Below are 16,684 nucleotides of genomic sequence, written 5' to 3' on the forward strand. Positions count from 1 at the left end.
TCTCTATCTCTCTCTCTCTCTCTCTCTCTCTCTCTCTCTTGTTTATTTGGTTCCTTTTTTTGCACCTGTTGAGTTCAATTATATGCAATGTAAACCTTTTGTTCACACCCCTTCATAAGGGGCAATGGCCTAATGAATAAATTATCTGCGTCTGCATCTGCGTCTCTCTCTTGTTTAATTTGCGTATACACATGCTGTATTGTTGCCATGGGCAGGATATACACCAAGGTAATTGTGTATATTAATGATCAATCAATCATTCAATCAATCAATCAATCAATGAATCAATAAATCAATGAATCAGTGAATCAATCAATCAATCAATCAATCAATCAATCTCCCTCTTTCACTCCCCTTATCTCTCTGTCTCTCTGTCTGTTTTTCTCTGCCCCCTACCCCCACCCCCTTCTCTCTCTCTCTCTCTCTCTCTCTCTCTCTCTCTCTCTCTCTCTCTCTCTGTCTCTCTGTCTCTCCCTGGGAGACAAGCTCTCTAAAGGTGAAGGTCCTGAAATTAGGTTTTTAGCGCGGCATTCCAGTTATGCTGAGACTGACGCGTGTATCCTATACATGCGTGCAATATGGGATGAGACAGACAGGCTAATTGCTAGACACTGAAGCAGGAGGCAAAAGTCAGAAGTCAGGTCAAGAAAGCCAGCGGTTATCAGTCGTCCCTTGACCTTGTGGTGTCGGACAAACAAGCATCTCCAAAAGCAACTGGGAGTGTAATCACCTGCATAGGAATGTTAATTGTATGTGAAGACTTTTGCTTTCTTGTGATCATCACCACTCCATTTGAACGGTGGCATAAACTTGGTGTTGGCTATGGTGTAAGCTGCTTGGGTGAGTTCGTTGAACTGGGTACAATTTCGAAGTATGCGTGCATGCAGATCAAAATCTTGAAGGGGTGAGATAGGGGTGGGGGTGGGGGGTAATGAATAAAACAAGATATAAAAAAGGTCATCAAGATTTGTTTGTATATATCATGTTCGCTAGTTTACACTGTTGTGAGTTCGTTGAACCGTGTATCAAATACTGTAATATAGACCAGGACAATATTCTTTTTTTCGTGTTCAGATTTCAATTTGACGGGAAAGAACGGTATCAGTCCCATTTCATTTTTTGTCACATTTCCCTTTCGCACTGTGGTAATTTTGTCCAAAGTCACTTCGCCAAGTTTCGCCCCGTGTGCGTTCCATTTTGTAGTGACATTTCGCCGTCCCCCACTCCACTGCAAACCAAGCTCCGTGGTAGTCGGCTTGAGCTGGAGAAGACGACGACCTTCATCTCCCAAGCCGGACTGAATGTGTAGCGCCAGCGAACGCCCAGAAGAAGTAGTAACATTTCGCCTCACTTCGCCCCATATTCGCCCTGGATGACCTTAGTATATAAACGTGTGTAACAGTCTATTGTTCAGTTAGTCTATCATTCAGTCAGTGAGTCAGTCAGTCCGTCAGTCATGTATTTATTGATGCACTCATTCAATCATCGTCCTTATTTCTTTTCTTTTTACATTTAGTCAAGTTTTGACTAAATGTTTTAACATAGAGGGGGAATCGAGAGGAGGGTCGTGGTGTATGTGTGTCTGTGTGTGTGTGTGTGTGTGTGCGTGTGTGTGTGTAGAGCGATTGAGAGTAAACTACTGGACCGATCTTTATCAAATTTGACATGAGAGTTCCTGGGTATGATATCCCCGGATGTTTTTTCATTTTTTCGATAAATGTCTTTGATGACGTCATATCCGGCTTTTTTGTAAAAGTTGAGGCGGCACTGTCACACCCTCATTGGCTCACGTAAGTGTAGCCTATGCGATGCTAACTTTTGTCTGTCTGTGCGTGCGTGCGTGTGTGTGTGTGTGTGTGTGATAGAAACTTTAACATTTCCGAGTCTATGGATAAAGCTCGCATAAGAAGATTACGTCTCGGTCAAAAGTGTTTGACGTGTGTGATAGAAACTTTAACATTTGAAGACGTCACATTATGACGTAAGAGGGTTAGACGTCACGCGAAGGAATTACTGAAAGTCTCGGTCATTGTTATTGTGAGCGGGCCGAGACTAGTTGGCAGATCTAGTGTCTCGCTTTCTTGCACAGTTTCACCTATGCTTACTGTGTGTGTGTGTGTGTGTGTGTGTGTGTGTGTGTGTGTGTGTGTGTGTGTGTGTGTGTGTGTGTGTGTGTGTGTGTGTGTGTGTGTGTGTGTGTGTGTGTGTGTGTGTGTATGTGTGACGGAGTGATTGAGTTTGTGTTACTGTTTGTCGATTTCTTACGTGAGCCTTGAAGGCTTCGCCTCTTGTTTTTCAATCAAATTGATTGAAATTTTGGCCAAGCAATCTTCGACAAAGGCCGGACTTCGATATTGCATTTCAGCTTGGTGGCTTAAAAATTAATTAATGACTTTGGTCATTAAAAATCTGAAAATTGTAATTAAAATTATTTTTTTATAAAACGATCCAAATTTACGTTCATCTTATTCTTCATCATTTTCTGATTCCAAAAACATATAAATATGTTATATTCGGATTAAAAACAAGCTCTGAAAATTAAAAATATAAAAATTATTATCAAAATCAAATTTCCGAAATCGATTTAAAAACAATTTCATCTTATTCCTTGTCGGTTCCTGATTCCAAAAACATATACATATGATATGTTTGGATTAAAAACACGCTCAGAAAGTTCAAACGAAGAGAGGTACAGAAAAGCGTGCTATGCAGCACAGCGAAACCACTACCGCGCTGAACAGGCTCGTCAGTTTCACTCCGTTTTGCACAAGCGTCGGACTACGGTCATTGTGAAAAAATACAGTGCGTTCAGTTTCATTCTGTGAGTTCCACAGTTTGACTAAATGTAGTAATTTCGCCTTACGCGACTTGTTTTCTTTTATTCCAGTTTTGCTTCTTGGCTGAAAAGTGTGCACGTGCGAGCATTTCATTTCGTTCTTCCTATCTGTCTGTCCGTCAGTCCACTCATCTGTCTGTTACGATCAGTGCTTGTTATGACAAATACAATTTTTTGTGTAATGCGGATAATTAAATACATACCCGCAACAAAAGAAATTCAAGACAAAAAGTACCAACAGTATTCTAATATCTCAAGAAGCGAATAGTCGTGTGGTACATGGGTATCTGGATTTCCTTTTCTTTTCTTTTCTTTGCTTTTCTTTTCTTGTTTGTTTGATTACTTGTTACACCCCCGGTATAGGGGTGTGTATAGGATTCGGTCGATGTGTTTGTTATTTGTTTGTGTGTTTGTGTTCGCATATAGATCTCAAGAATGAACGGACCGATCGTCACCAAACTTGGTGAAAAGGTTCTATACATTCCTGAGACGGTCCTTACAAAAATTGGGACCAGTCAAACACACGGTTAGGGAGTTATTGGTGGATTAAGATTCTACAAGGACTTATAGAGGGACATATTAATGGTCAAAGGGAAATAACCTTCTCAGTTTGTGGCAGTGAGAATGGTAAGGACGGGGGTGTTTTTCCTACCTCGGAGGAATTTCTTGTTTGTTTATATTTTCGTGTATACCGAATGTTATCAAGTACTATGCTCGCGTTTAAAAGACCTGACATACGCGGTTCATGGATGAAGCGCTGTCTTCGAGGTAAACAATCTGGCGTGTCTTTCTGGCTATAGAAACCTTGAATTACAAAAGAGAAGTATCAACGAGAGTGCAAAAAACAACATGTATGTGCTAAATAAGGCAGCGTCACTGAAGGGTGAAAAAGGAGTGAATGGTTCCGGTCTAGCAACCCCCACCGCTGAAATCAGCACCGTTGTTACACGTCTATGAACACACTGCATGGACAGTGACCTATTTTCACAGCCTAACACAAATGGAACGCATGGCCGCCTCAGGCTGAAGGAGTCTTTCTTCTTCTTCTTCTTCTTCTTCTTCTTCTTCTTCTTCTTCGTCGTCGTCGTCGTCGTCGTCGTCGTCGTCGTCGTTGGCGACGTTGGTCGGCGTAGGTTTTGTCATCGTCCTGACGGCGGTGGTGTCGTCGTAGCTGCAATAGTAGTGCACAATCATGTTGGTTGACCAGACGGAGTCTTCACTGCATGCACAGTCCATGCTAGATGTTGTGTCACCGCGGCAAAAGATGGACCATCGTGTCATGATGGAGCAGTGTCCTCGAGAGTGTCCACTTCACAGAGAAAAGAGAGAACGCCGCGAGCGCCCATCCCTCCTTTACCCACAATCATCGCACACTAGTGACTGCAGGGCGGAGGACACTGGTCAACTACATTATACAGTGGTCAGCTACTCACTGTGTGTCACTGCCGCATGCCCTCTGGCCGGGATGAGGTAAACAGCGTCACGCCGATTGCAATTCGGCTGCCCAGACCTATTCAGCGGGCACGGGTCTTTGCAGCTACCTGTTGCTTTACTGGTCATTGCTTTGCTTTGGCCTTTGGGGACGCAAGATATGCTGAGAGTTATTGTAAAGTGAAGGAATGTTTTTATCTTGGTTCTTGTTCTTTTGATTTCCTGTTTTCGTTTGGCTTTTGAGAACGCAGACATAGCACGGTGTTACGGCAAAGTTTATTTATTTGTGTATTTTTCTTGTTGCAGTTCAGTCAGACTGTTCCTGCTACCTGCTACTTATATGTACAGACCATGTACTAATACTGCCCGCTGCTTTGGCCTCTTTTGATTTTGTTTCTATCTGCTCAGGCGTTTTACATATGATAACAGCATCCTTCCACTTTGACACATACCACAAATCAAGTCTGACGTTTTTGTTGTTGTTGCCCGGAATGGCAATTTTTGGTTAAAACTAATAACTTGGGCGACACCTATAACAATAGGCACAAAAACCCTACTCTGCACATAAATCAGCCGGCCTGTTGATTGTAGGTATATGTTCAAGTGGACGGATGCTGTTGTCGGTACCCTTTTGTTCCATGTGAAATCCTTGGAAGGTCTGAAGTGGTTCGCATGGCCGTTTTACACGTGAGGGAATGTACCTTTAATCTTTATTTTTGCCTTTTGACTTCTTGGTGATACTGGACTTATATGGATATAATGAGTACAATGTTACGGCCGGCTGACCCAACTGTCATTTATTTATTTATTAAATCTATTTTACACCCTGTGACTTTCTCTACCTGATGCGAGAGACTGGTTGAGATACCTGCTACTAATCGCTTTAATCTTTTTGTGCGAAAATACGCTCAGCATTTCAATCTTTCTTGTGTCCTTTGACCTTCTAATCCCACTGTGCATGAGTGGACCAACTAGGTGCTCATATACTGATCACTGACTTTGTCCTGTGGGTGATAGATGAAATGTCTCGACAAAATGACTCAATTTTGTTTTATCTTATTTTGTTTCCCCTTTCACTTCCTGGTATTATTCAGCGGTATTGGAAAGCTGGATTGAATTGCCTGTTTGAGGTATGCAAGTGATAGGGTCACCAGTGATGCCATGGTATTCTTTTCTTCTGAATTGCCTCTTTGAGGGAGGCAAGTGTGTAATGGTGCTGTTTCGACTTGCCTATATAATTGTGAGGTCGGCAAAAGATGATGTTGACTTCTTTTACCTGTTTTAGTGAGGTAGGCAAATGCTTATGATGTTACTTTCCTTTTGGAGATGGGCAAGAGATTCATTGTGCTGACTTGACTTGCATACATGTTTGAAGTAAAGCTAGTAATTAATCAGGTTTGACTTGCCTGATGAGTTAGGCAGGCAACTTGCCTTTTGAGGATAGGCAAGAGACGGCGCTGATTCGTCCTGTAAGCATGCAGGCACATGATTCGCCTTTTGTGGGTAAGAAATTCAAATTGCTGGTGCTTATTTGACTTGTCTGTTTAATGCATAGGCAAGTGATTTGCATGCTTGACGTATTGGCAAGTGTTGTTGCTGATTTGACTTGCCTGTTTCGGGTCTGGGCGGGTGACTTGCCTATTTTGATTAGGTATAGGCAAGGGATAGTGTTGATTTGACTTGCCTGTTCGAGGTCTAGGAGGGTGACTTGCCTTCTTTTTTTTATATATAGGTAGGCAAGGGATAGTGCTGATTTGAATTGCCTGTTCGATGCCGGTATGGGCAAATCAGTGACTTGCCTGCTTGAGGTATGGGCAAGTGATGGTTCTGGCAGTAGTAGGTCTACCTGGTTGATCCTTTCCGGTGTGCATGGAGTAGTAATTGTGGCGAGTGCCCTGTGACGTGGAGGGGGATTTGTCGCCACATCCGCTGCCCTCAAGCCACCTTGAGCCCGGGCTTAGCCCGTTCTGCTAGGGACGGGGGGACCGGGAGGGGGAGGAGGGGTTCTGGGTGGAGGGGGGTGGGGGACCAGGGGTAATTAGTGCCTCGCGCAGCATCACCTCTGGAACGTGAGCTGCTCAGACAGAGGTGGATGAGGAGGAGATGGGTGAACATACAGCAAATACCTTCACATATCCTGCCCCCTCTACCCCCTCCCCCTTCCCTTCTCACCCTCGACGCTCCTTTCTCTACACCTTCCTTCATACCGAACTTTTCTCACATCGCTCACATATTGAGCTTGTTTTTCTCTTTTTTTTTTCTTTTCCTTTTTCTTGGTCTTGTTCGCAGGCGACGCGTTGTGTTTTAAAGTCCGACAACTGAAATAAAACTAATTACAAGCGAGGGGGAGATTAGGCAGCGCGCGTACGGTTTCTTCTTGTGCGCACGAACTACCCTCAGTTTTTCCGTGCGGAGTCGGAGGGAAGGCTCAAAACCCTCCTAATCCCAGGGCAGCCATTTTGAGGGGAGGTGGGCGCGAGCCAGTGTCAGCCCTGCATTTCATTATTGTCAGTGCTTTTGCCTTTGCTACTACCTTTCCCTTTGCTTGCTTTACTACTCTCTGTTCTGCTTTGCTACTACTGCTTGGCTTTTGCTTTTGCTTTGCTTTGCTTTGCTTTGCTAAGCTCTGCTCCGGGCCCCGACCACCATGCTGACCGACTTGCGCCATGCAGAGTCACGTAGCAACAGGCCCTTTTTGACCAATGGTCAAGAGGTCTCTGCCAAACAATGAACTGCGGAGTTTGTGAAGAGAGAGAAAAGTCACAGTCTTCAACTCACCTGTGTTCGACAAAAGCAGTTTTTACCTTGCCAGGGTTTTGCCACTCACCTGTCGCGGCCACAGCTTTGACAGTTGCCAGCAAGTGTTGCCGCGGTCCAGGAAGGGAAGGACATTGAGTTGTGTGGGTAAGTGCCTATTACTACTCAAATATACAGTGGAACCCCCCTATTAAGACCCCCCCCCCAATTTAAGTTTCCTCTCTTTTAAGACCTTGTCTTCTCGCATTTTTTCTCTCTCTCATAAACCCGGTGAATTTACCCCCAGTTTAAGACCTGATTTTCTCAGATTCCCAGTATTTGGAGGTCTTAAAAGGGGGGTCCCACTGTAGTCAAGTTCAGTCTGAAATGACCCCAGTCGGAGTGCATTTTTTTTAAGTGCACTTTAAAATGGAGGTAATGCTGCATGAAACACCACGTACATATTATAGGGTACATGTCATTGTAACTGAAAATATTCAGGTGAGTAAGCCTACATTTTAAAACTGAAATATTTCGTTTCTTAACTTTCAAGATTTGTGAATCATATTTCACAACACTATATCAGATAGTGCAGTCTGATATGCCCAGTTGTGTGCAATAAACAAGGGAAATAGTGTTTTCTGGTTTACCCAGGTTAGTGCAATAAGCAAGGGAAATAGTGTTTTCTGGTTTACCCAGGTTAGTGCAATAAACAAGGGAAATAGTGTTTTCTGGTTTACCCAGGTTAGTGCAATAAACAAGGGAAATAGTGTTTTCTGGTTTACCCAGGTTAGTGCAATAAACAAGGGAAATAGTGTTTTCTGGTTTACCCAGGTTAGTGCAATAAACAAGGGAAATAGTGTTTTCTGGTTTACCCAGGTTAGTGCAATAAGCAAGTGAGAAGTGAAGCCTGAAACACTCGGGTTTGTGCAATCATAGAAAAAAACTGTGTTTTCGAAAAAATTCCATGGTTAGCTCAATGAACAAGAACAATAATTGTGTTTTGTTGTATACCCAAATGTAGTGCAATTAACAAACGAAATGGTGCTGTCTGGAATACCCAGGTTAATGCCATCATCAAGTGAATATCGTCATCTGATTTACCCGGGGTAGTGCAACAAACAAGCAAAATAGTGTTTTCTGAAATATCCTGGTTATCACAACAACACAGGTGAAATATTGTCAACCATGCAACCAGGTGCAGGTGTGTACAATAAGGGAATGAAATAGTGTTGTCTAAAATAACCCTTTATATATAAGTGTGCAATAATATGTAAAATATTACTGTTGGAAATACCCGGGCTATAGGGCAACAAACGAACACACTAGTGTTATATTTAATATGCAGGTTCGTACAACCACTGATCAAGCAAAAAAGTGATGTCTGAAATATCCAGATTAGTGCAATAAACAAGCAAAATAGTGATGTCTGAAATATCCAGATTAGTGCAATAAACAAGCAAAATAGTGATGTCTGAAATATCCAGATTAGTACAATAAGCAAGCAATAAAGTGATGTCTGAAATATCCAGATTAGTACAATAAGCAAGCAAAATAGTGATATCTGAAATATCCAGATTAGTGCAATAAACAAGCTAAATAGTTATGTCTGAAATATCCAGATAAGTGGAATAAATAAGCAAAATAGTGATGTCTAAAATATCCAGATTAGTAGCCTACAAAAAACAGGCAAAATAGTGATGTCTGAAATATCCGGATTAGTACATTAAACAAACAAAATAGTGATGTCTGAAATATCCGGATTAGTACATTAAACAAACAAAATAGTGATGTCTGAAATATCCAGATTAATGCAATAAATAAGCAAATTATGGATATATAGGAAAAATCCAGATTAGTGCAATAAGCAAGCTAAATAGGGATTTATGTAATACCCCTGCCGGTTAGGCCAATAACTTGACAAACGAAATAGTCATGTCTAAAATTACTAGGTTAGTACACTAAACAAGCAAAATAGTACTGTCTGAAATACCGAGGTTAGTGGAATAAACAAGAACAAATAGTGTTGTATATGAAATACCCACCATGTTAGTGCATTAAACAGTCGAAATGTTGTCTGACATACCCTTAGTGCAATAAACAAGCAAAATAGTGCTGTTAGAAATAAAGACCCCTCGTAAGTCCAGTAGGCAAAATAGTGCTATATTTTAAATACTGAAGTAATTTCAATAAATAAGCAAAATTATGCTGTCAGAAATACCCACCCAGGCTAGTGAAATGTTCTCTGAAAAACACGAGTTTGTCGTTACGCGTGTTACTGCTGTAGACATGTAAAATAATTTTTTAAAAGTACCAATAAATAAACAAAGAAATAAGATAATAGATGCACAGGTAAACAAATGAATAGGAAATTGATAAATGAATGAACGAACGAATGAATGAATGAATGAATGAATGAATGAATGAATGAATGAACTAAATAACTAAATAAGTTTTAAAAAAAACACACACTAAAAAACTAAATAACTTAATAACTAAATAAACGAATACATATTGAATAAAATAAATCATACAAATGTATTCATCTAAAAACTAAAAAAACAAATAAAAATGTATAAATAATCAAGATATGATAATAGAGATGAACACACATAACTGAATGAAGAAATAATAAAATACATTAAGTAAATAAATAAAACTTACTCAATAAATAAATGACAAGATAAGTGCATACATTAGTTTACATAACTAGATAAATTACCATATATCTAGATAAATAAATAAATAAGACCAAATAGATAAATTAATCATCAAAATGAGGGAGGAACTAAATCTGAAAATAAATCAATGAATATTTGAATTAATTCAACAAAATAAACAAAATAAACATATGAATAAATGAACAAACAAACAGCAACAACACTAACAACAACAAGATCAACAACAACAACAACAACAACAAGATCAACAACTACAACAACACGCAAACAGTAGCAGCAACAACTACACACAATTACACAAAAATAAAGTAGCGGTAGTGACGAAAAAAGGGGGGAAGCTTAACCAAACAAAAAAATAACAAAACTAAAAACAAAATCACACTTAAAATAAATCATTTAACATGATTGTGGCGTTGCAAAAAATCGCTTCACCATTTCCCTCCCCTCGTTGCCTCAGAACAAAATACGTGCACACGTGTGTACACACTTTATTACCGCCACACCGGAAAATATTGTTCAAGTGAAGGGAATGTGAATCGCATTATGATAAATGTTGTCCCGGAACGAGAATAACGCGACAGGTTTACTGGCTGTTTCGTGTGGGCCTGTCTTTAGTTTCGGCGGCATATCTAGTCTCTGGTCGCGTTTAGCATCAATTCCATCATCTGCTTAGTCGCTTTCATATATATATATATATATATTGTCAGGGAATAATTCTTTCTTTTGATTGCTTGTGTATCTGCTAAGTTTCAAGTTACGCATAGGTCGTAATGCAAAAAGCGAGCAGACGGTAGTTGGTCGGCCATGTTGGCTGTGACCTGTGTCGATGTCACCAAGCTCGCTTCTGGTTGGCCGAGACTTGCAAATATTCATGAAGCTGCCTCATGCCAGGCTTTGACAGGGAAACGAAACACCAACAACTCCGCTCTTTTTCTCCGATTCCTACGTCAACTTTTGGATACTTTTTGCACAAAACAGCCCGAGGATGGAAAACAGTAAGTAGATTTTAAACGATCGCTCTTATTTCTGGTTCGATTTACGGAACAGAGTCGAAAATACGTGTCACGCGTTTCTGCTTTTTCTGCAAACACAACGGACTCCTTCCGGCGCCATTTTGAACTCAGACCACAGTGTGTGAAATGTACTTTTGACTGTTCACGGCAAAACAGACAAGCAAAATGATATTCGTTGATAGTGCCGTTTAAAAATGCAATATATCAACATTATTTATTCAAATGTCTTTGTTGATTTTGTCAAAACCAACGTTAACTTCGGGTAAAAAGTTTCAAAAGTCTGTTTTAATTGTGTGAGCATATATATATGCGCGTGTGCTGTGTTTGTGTGCGTGCGTGTCAGTTGGGCGCTGATACATTCCCAACAAAGCTCTTTTTCTTTATTCATCATACCGAGGTTTCCCCCCTCTCTTTCTTTTTCTTTTCTTTTTATAAATCTGTATTGCTCTTCGAATTCTTGTGAGGCCAAGCTTTTTCCAAGCTGATAAAACACGCAGTGGGATGATTTTTCAGAGGGCGCCGGAGTAATTGAGTTTTCAACTGTCGGTTTCTAGGTTTACGCGTGCCGCGACACAGGGTAGCCTCCGACCGGTGAGGCCCCGATTGCAATTAGACTGTCTGGCCCGCGCTACTAAATGCACTAGCCGCTACCGCTTTCTCCAACTTTCACCACTACACGCTAACTGCTTTCCACTCCAACAAGCAAGGCCTTCCGTCACAATCTCTGGCTTTTGTTTGCGGGATGTGTCAATGGATACTAACAGTTCAACGCCGAGTTGTTACCTGCTACTGGATAAGAGAGATAAACATGGCCGTAGCCTGGAGATGTGCGTGTCCAGTCAGTTTTGAAGGTGAGAATGTGTTTGGGGAGAGAGAGAGAGAGAGAGAGAGAGAGAGAGAGAGAGAGAGAGAGAGAGAGAGAGAGAGAGAGAGAGAGAGAGAGAGAGAGATTTGTTCCATGTAGACTTTTCTAATTCTGTCGTATTTTGTATAAAATAACAGAATGTACACACTCCTTGCAGTGATCATGTAGTGTATAATCTATGAGATATGGCTGACAAACTGCAACACAGTTCTCAAGCAGTGTGACAGTGAATTGGAGTGCCAGGCTGTTCATTCATCTGACTGCTTTACCAGCACAGCGTTTCCCCTCCAGCTTGCACACAGAAAGCAAACAGCAGGTATAAAAGCGCTGTTTGCTTTATTTTTTAATTAAATTCGCACCAGATTTCCCCCAAAACAGTCTTGTTATCATCATCAGCTGCACAATCAGCATGCATATAGTTTTTTTATGCTTTATTCTGATCAATATCTGTTTAAAGTCTTACAAAGACAACTATGCTAGTGAACTATGCATTTATTTGTGTGAATACTAAATATATAGAAATAACCTCTGGCTGCTTGCAAGCTTTCTTCTATTGACTTTGTAACTAAAATGCAAAAACCAAATTGAAATACAGTTGTGTATCCATGCTTCAAAGCCCTACAGCATATGATTTCATTGATGGTCTGATCAACATCAGTGCAGAGTAATAAAAATAAGAAAATTGTATACTGTCAACATTTAAAATAACTTAAAGATACCTTCCTTACACCCTGCATGTGTAGAGGGGGGGGGGGTTCATATAAACCACTACAAATCTGTTCATACTTTTGGTTTAAACAATGTTTATTCATATTGACATGTTCAGGAAATGTACACAGACATAGGGTGAAGACAACAACAAGCCTACGGCTTATGGTGGTGTCTTCAAACATACTTTTACATGGGAAAAGAAAACCCCAATACAATTTGAATATAAAAAAAATATTAAAAAAATAAAAAAATAAAAAAACAGCCTACCTCAGTGTATCCTGTGCAAAGGGCAACATTTCTGCTGCATTAATCTGCATAACATGGATGTCAGCATCACAAATGCAGGATGCAGCCAGGTTGTTCATTGTTGGTGCGTGTCCAACTGGAGACCTGTATGGGTTTTTTCCCCCTGTGTAAAAGCCTGCACCCATCTGTGGTGGTTTGCATAATTCCCTATACACTGGAAATACTCTTTCTGTTATATTTAAGAGTATACTGAAAACATTGAATGCAACTTGAGCTCTCTATAGTAGTATACCATTTACAAAAAATCCCATTGAAGCTGCAAATTGTATACATGAACATTAAGAGCTGTATGTGTATATTTTTTCATTGGTTTTTTTGTGGTAAATGTTTGTTTGTTTGTAGATCTTAATATGCTTTTATGAAAATATTCCTGGGTATAGATTCGTTCATATTTTTTTTTTAACTAAAGGGAAGACATCCCAAGGAAAGGACCTTCAAAACAACAACAGCAACAGCAGCAGCAAAAACAACAACAACAATAACACAACAACAATAACACAACAACAACAGCAACAGCCACAGCAGCAGCAGCAGCAGCAGCAACAATAAGAGATCATATATTTAGGGAAAACATATGACATATGGCATGGCATGCACAACTAAATGCAGCAAAGTTGCTTCAGAGTTTAGTTGTACATATCTGTGTCACTTATACTAACGTTTTAGTTAAACGCTGGATCATTAAAAAAAAAAGAAAAAAAAAGAAGTAGACAGTCAAAGTACAAACATCTTGCATTGTGCATCTTATCATCTAAACATATCAAAACGGGTCGTGACTTACTTTGAAGAAGATCACATACTCAAAGTTGCAACAATATCCACAATGACAAAATATGTTCACTCTTAGCTGGAAGCTTCCACTCACAAAACCAAAGGCAACCAAAATAAATGTGTTGCAATCTGAATTCCATGGTGAAATATAATTGCATGCGATAGAGGCATTATTTATAGCATAGATATAAGTTCATACCTTTTTACATTATGTAGGTACAGCACACAGACACAGTCGCAAAACTGTAACAGCGTAGATATCTCACAACCATTAAAACTACAAAGGCAAGAGAACATGAACGCACACAAGGTTTTACAGGCACAGCCGAAGGAGACCGTGTAAAAAATGTCTTTAATAACTTGGAAAAAAAATTCAAAGCCACAGCAAAGAGAGCATGCAATAGATTCTACAGATAAACACAATCACAGCCTCAATCAATTCTAACGGCAAGAACATCATGCCCCAAGATAAGGCCAATAGGTCCTGTATGTAAGAGGACGTAGAATTCAACTAGTCATGCAAGAACATCATCAAACGAAACCAAACCAAATCCCAACGACAAAAACGAAACACAAACGAATCAAAACTGACAAGTAAGCAAAGACACACAAAAAAAAAGAACTACGAATTCAAACACACTCCACACACATGCACAGAGCACTCAAATACGACTATACTGAACCCTTTGAAGTCTAAGTGGTTTTCAATTTCACATCTTTCCCCTCAAAATGGCATTGCTGGCAGTAAGCAGACATTCAGAACAGCAAAGTCATGTAGCATGAATGAACATAACACATTTAAAGATTTGCAGCCACAACATTAGAACAGCATACTTGAACTTGAACATACCTCACAGAAGCAACACAATTAAGAAAGAAAGGAAGATGAGAAAGAAAGAAAGACAGAAAGAAAGAAAGAAAGAAAGAAAGAAAGAAGCAAGCAAGCAAACAAATAAAGTAACAACAGAGCAGAGCACACCCAAATGTCTTCTCGTTAATGAGAATGTCCACACGTCCATTTGACAATAATTTTGTGTGTGGTGATTTTAGCTTAGATAAAAAGATACCAAAGAGTAGCTTTTGCGAAGGTGTGCTTGCATGGCTGATGTAATTATTCACTAAACTTATTCTTTCCACTCAGGTAGTTAGATCTACAGGACCCATGCATGCCTGTGTTTCAAAACGTGTCACCATAGATATCCCATAAAGTGAAGCGGATGTAATTGTAAAGCTAATACGATTGTGTATAAACAATGTAAGAGATCATATTCACCAAACTCGTGTGGCTGTTTTCTCGCCAGGTAAAGACTAGACTGTTTTTATTTGTTTTCGTAACTCAGAGCAAGGACGTGTCTTTTGAATAGTGGTTTAGTGCAGGCTCTACACGAACTGCTGTTAGTGTAAGTTTTAGTTGAAGATCAAATGGAATAATTACCCTAGAGTTGCACTTGAAGCACAGTTCATGCATGACCTCATTCAGACAGACAGACAGACAGACAGACAGACACACACACACACACACACACACACACACACACACACACACACACACACACACACACACACACACACACACACATACACACACACACAGAGAAAGACCGACCGACAGACCGACCGACAGACAGACAGACATGCAATAAGACATTGATTTTGAGATTGATCAAGTTTTGGAGTAAGAGACATAATCCATGGTTCAAAACGGAGCTTTTTGTCAAAAAGTTGTCTCCCTTCAAAGTAAAGCTGAGTTTGTTTTCTTTATTTGGTGTTTAACGTCGTTTTCAACCACAAAGGTTATATCGCGACGGGGAAAGGGGGGAGATGGGATAGAGCCACTTGTCAATTGTTTCTTGTTCACAAAAGCACTAATAAAAAAATTTCTCCAGGGGCTTGCAACGTAGTACAATATATTACCTTACTGGGAGAATGCAAGTTTCCAGCACAAAGGACTTAACATTTCTTACATACTGCTTGACTAAAATCTTTACAAAAATTGACTATATTCTATACAAGAAACACTTAACAAGGGTAAAAGGAGAAACAGAATCCGTTAGTCGCCTCTTACGACATGCTGGGGAGCATCGGGTAAATTCTTCCCCCGGGCCTAACCCGCGGGGTTAGTCAGTTCTGAGTTTGTATCCTCCCAAGCGACATTTGTGCAAGTTTGTCGTTGCTGCAATGCTGTTTTAATCGTGGAGTTTGATGTGTCTATTTAGAAAGTATAAATTAGCTTGTTAGAATAAACTGGTGGTTCTAATGAAGCATGTAATGCATCATATAGATAACAAAGTCAGTATCAGTGTTCCCATTGTTTTCCTCAGGCATTACAACTTGTTGTCAACAATTGTTTGCCAGATTGAAAGCTAAAACAATTTGATCAACATTCATGGTTGCTGTAGAAACAGTTTTTAGTAAAGTGAACACTTAACTATAAGAAACATATTTGTAAAAGTATCAGAAGTGTGGGAAGGTTGAAATGAAACACAACACATGCACTCTATACCCGCGTGCAAGATAGTTTCACACCAAACCACTTCCAAATTTGCAGAATCATTCCAAAACTGTAACGTGGGAGTAGATTTTGTATTCAGGTTATCGTTCGTTGTGCAAAGGTTGTGTGACCTCCAAAATACAGCATGCCCAGGGTGTGTCATTTTAAAATGTACCCCTCGCTTCTTTCAGCTGAAATCCCTCTTTTAGTACTATACCGAACAACTTCCGTAAAACACAATCAAGGTAATACAAAAACAAAAATATTATACAATGTTTATCTTTCATAAAGATATAATGGTCTGTGATTGGCTAGGCCGGGAGCCAATGCGATCCATGTGGCATGCAGTTTAGTTCAGATGGAGACAGAATTGTGTTTAGTTCTCAAACATTTATATCACAAAATGGTAGAACGACTAATAATCTAACACATTTGTAACTAAATGTATGAATCACACATTAAGTTTGCTCATTATTAAAGTAAATATACAAAAAATAGTTCCCGCCGAGGCTGGAGAGGGGCGGAGCAAGTCTCAGCCAATGATAGCGCGTCGCGGGTTGGTTTTGCTCTGCTATGCCGAACGCTATTGCGCTTCGCGAGCGTTGTTGACAAACGGTCAACGTGTGTATAGTATGTATCATGTCTATATACTGTTGCTCAGCTCTAGGCGTGAAGTACAGAAGCAACAAAAGTGTTGTTGTTGTTGTTGTTGTTGTTGTTGTTGTTGTTGTTGTTGTTGTTGTTGTTGTTGTCTCCTCTCTGTTTCTCTCTGTCTCAGACTCTCTGTCTGTCTCAGACTCTCTGTCTGTCTGTCTGTCTGTCTGTCTGTCTGTCTGTCTGTCT

The 16,684-nt window shown here is 40.1% G+C and overlaps 1 long non-coding RNA gene across 1 annotated transcript in view; it reads left to right on the top strand.

Annotated features, from left to right (window-relative positions):
- Positions 1 to 10,433: 10,433 nt before the first annotated feature.
- LOC138959172 (uncharacterized) overlaps positions 10,434 to 16,684 on the top strand; it is a 53,461-nt gene continuing 47,210 nt past the window's right edge. The window contains exon 1 of the long non-coding RNA XR_011453647.1: positions 10,434 to 10,679. This is a non-coding gene — a long non-coding RNA (uncharacterized lncRNA). The remainder of the gene's footprint in view (positions 10,680 to 16,684) is intronic.

The sequence above is a fragment of the Littorina saxatilis genome, linkage group LG2, assembly GCF_037325665.1.
Source record: "Littorina saxatilis isolate snail1 linkage group LG2, US_GU_Lsax_2.0, whole genome shotgun sequence".
NCBI classification, from domain to species: domain Eukaryota; kingdom Metazoa; phylum Mollusca; class Gastropoda; order Littorinimorpha; family Littorinidae; genus Littorina; species Littorina saxatilis.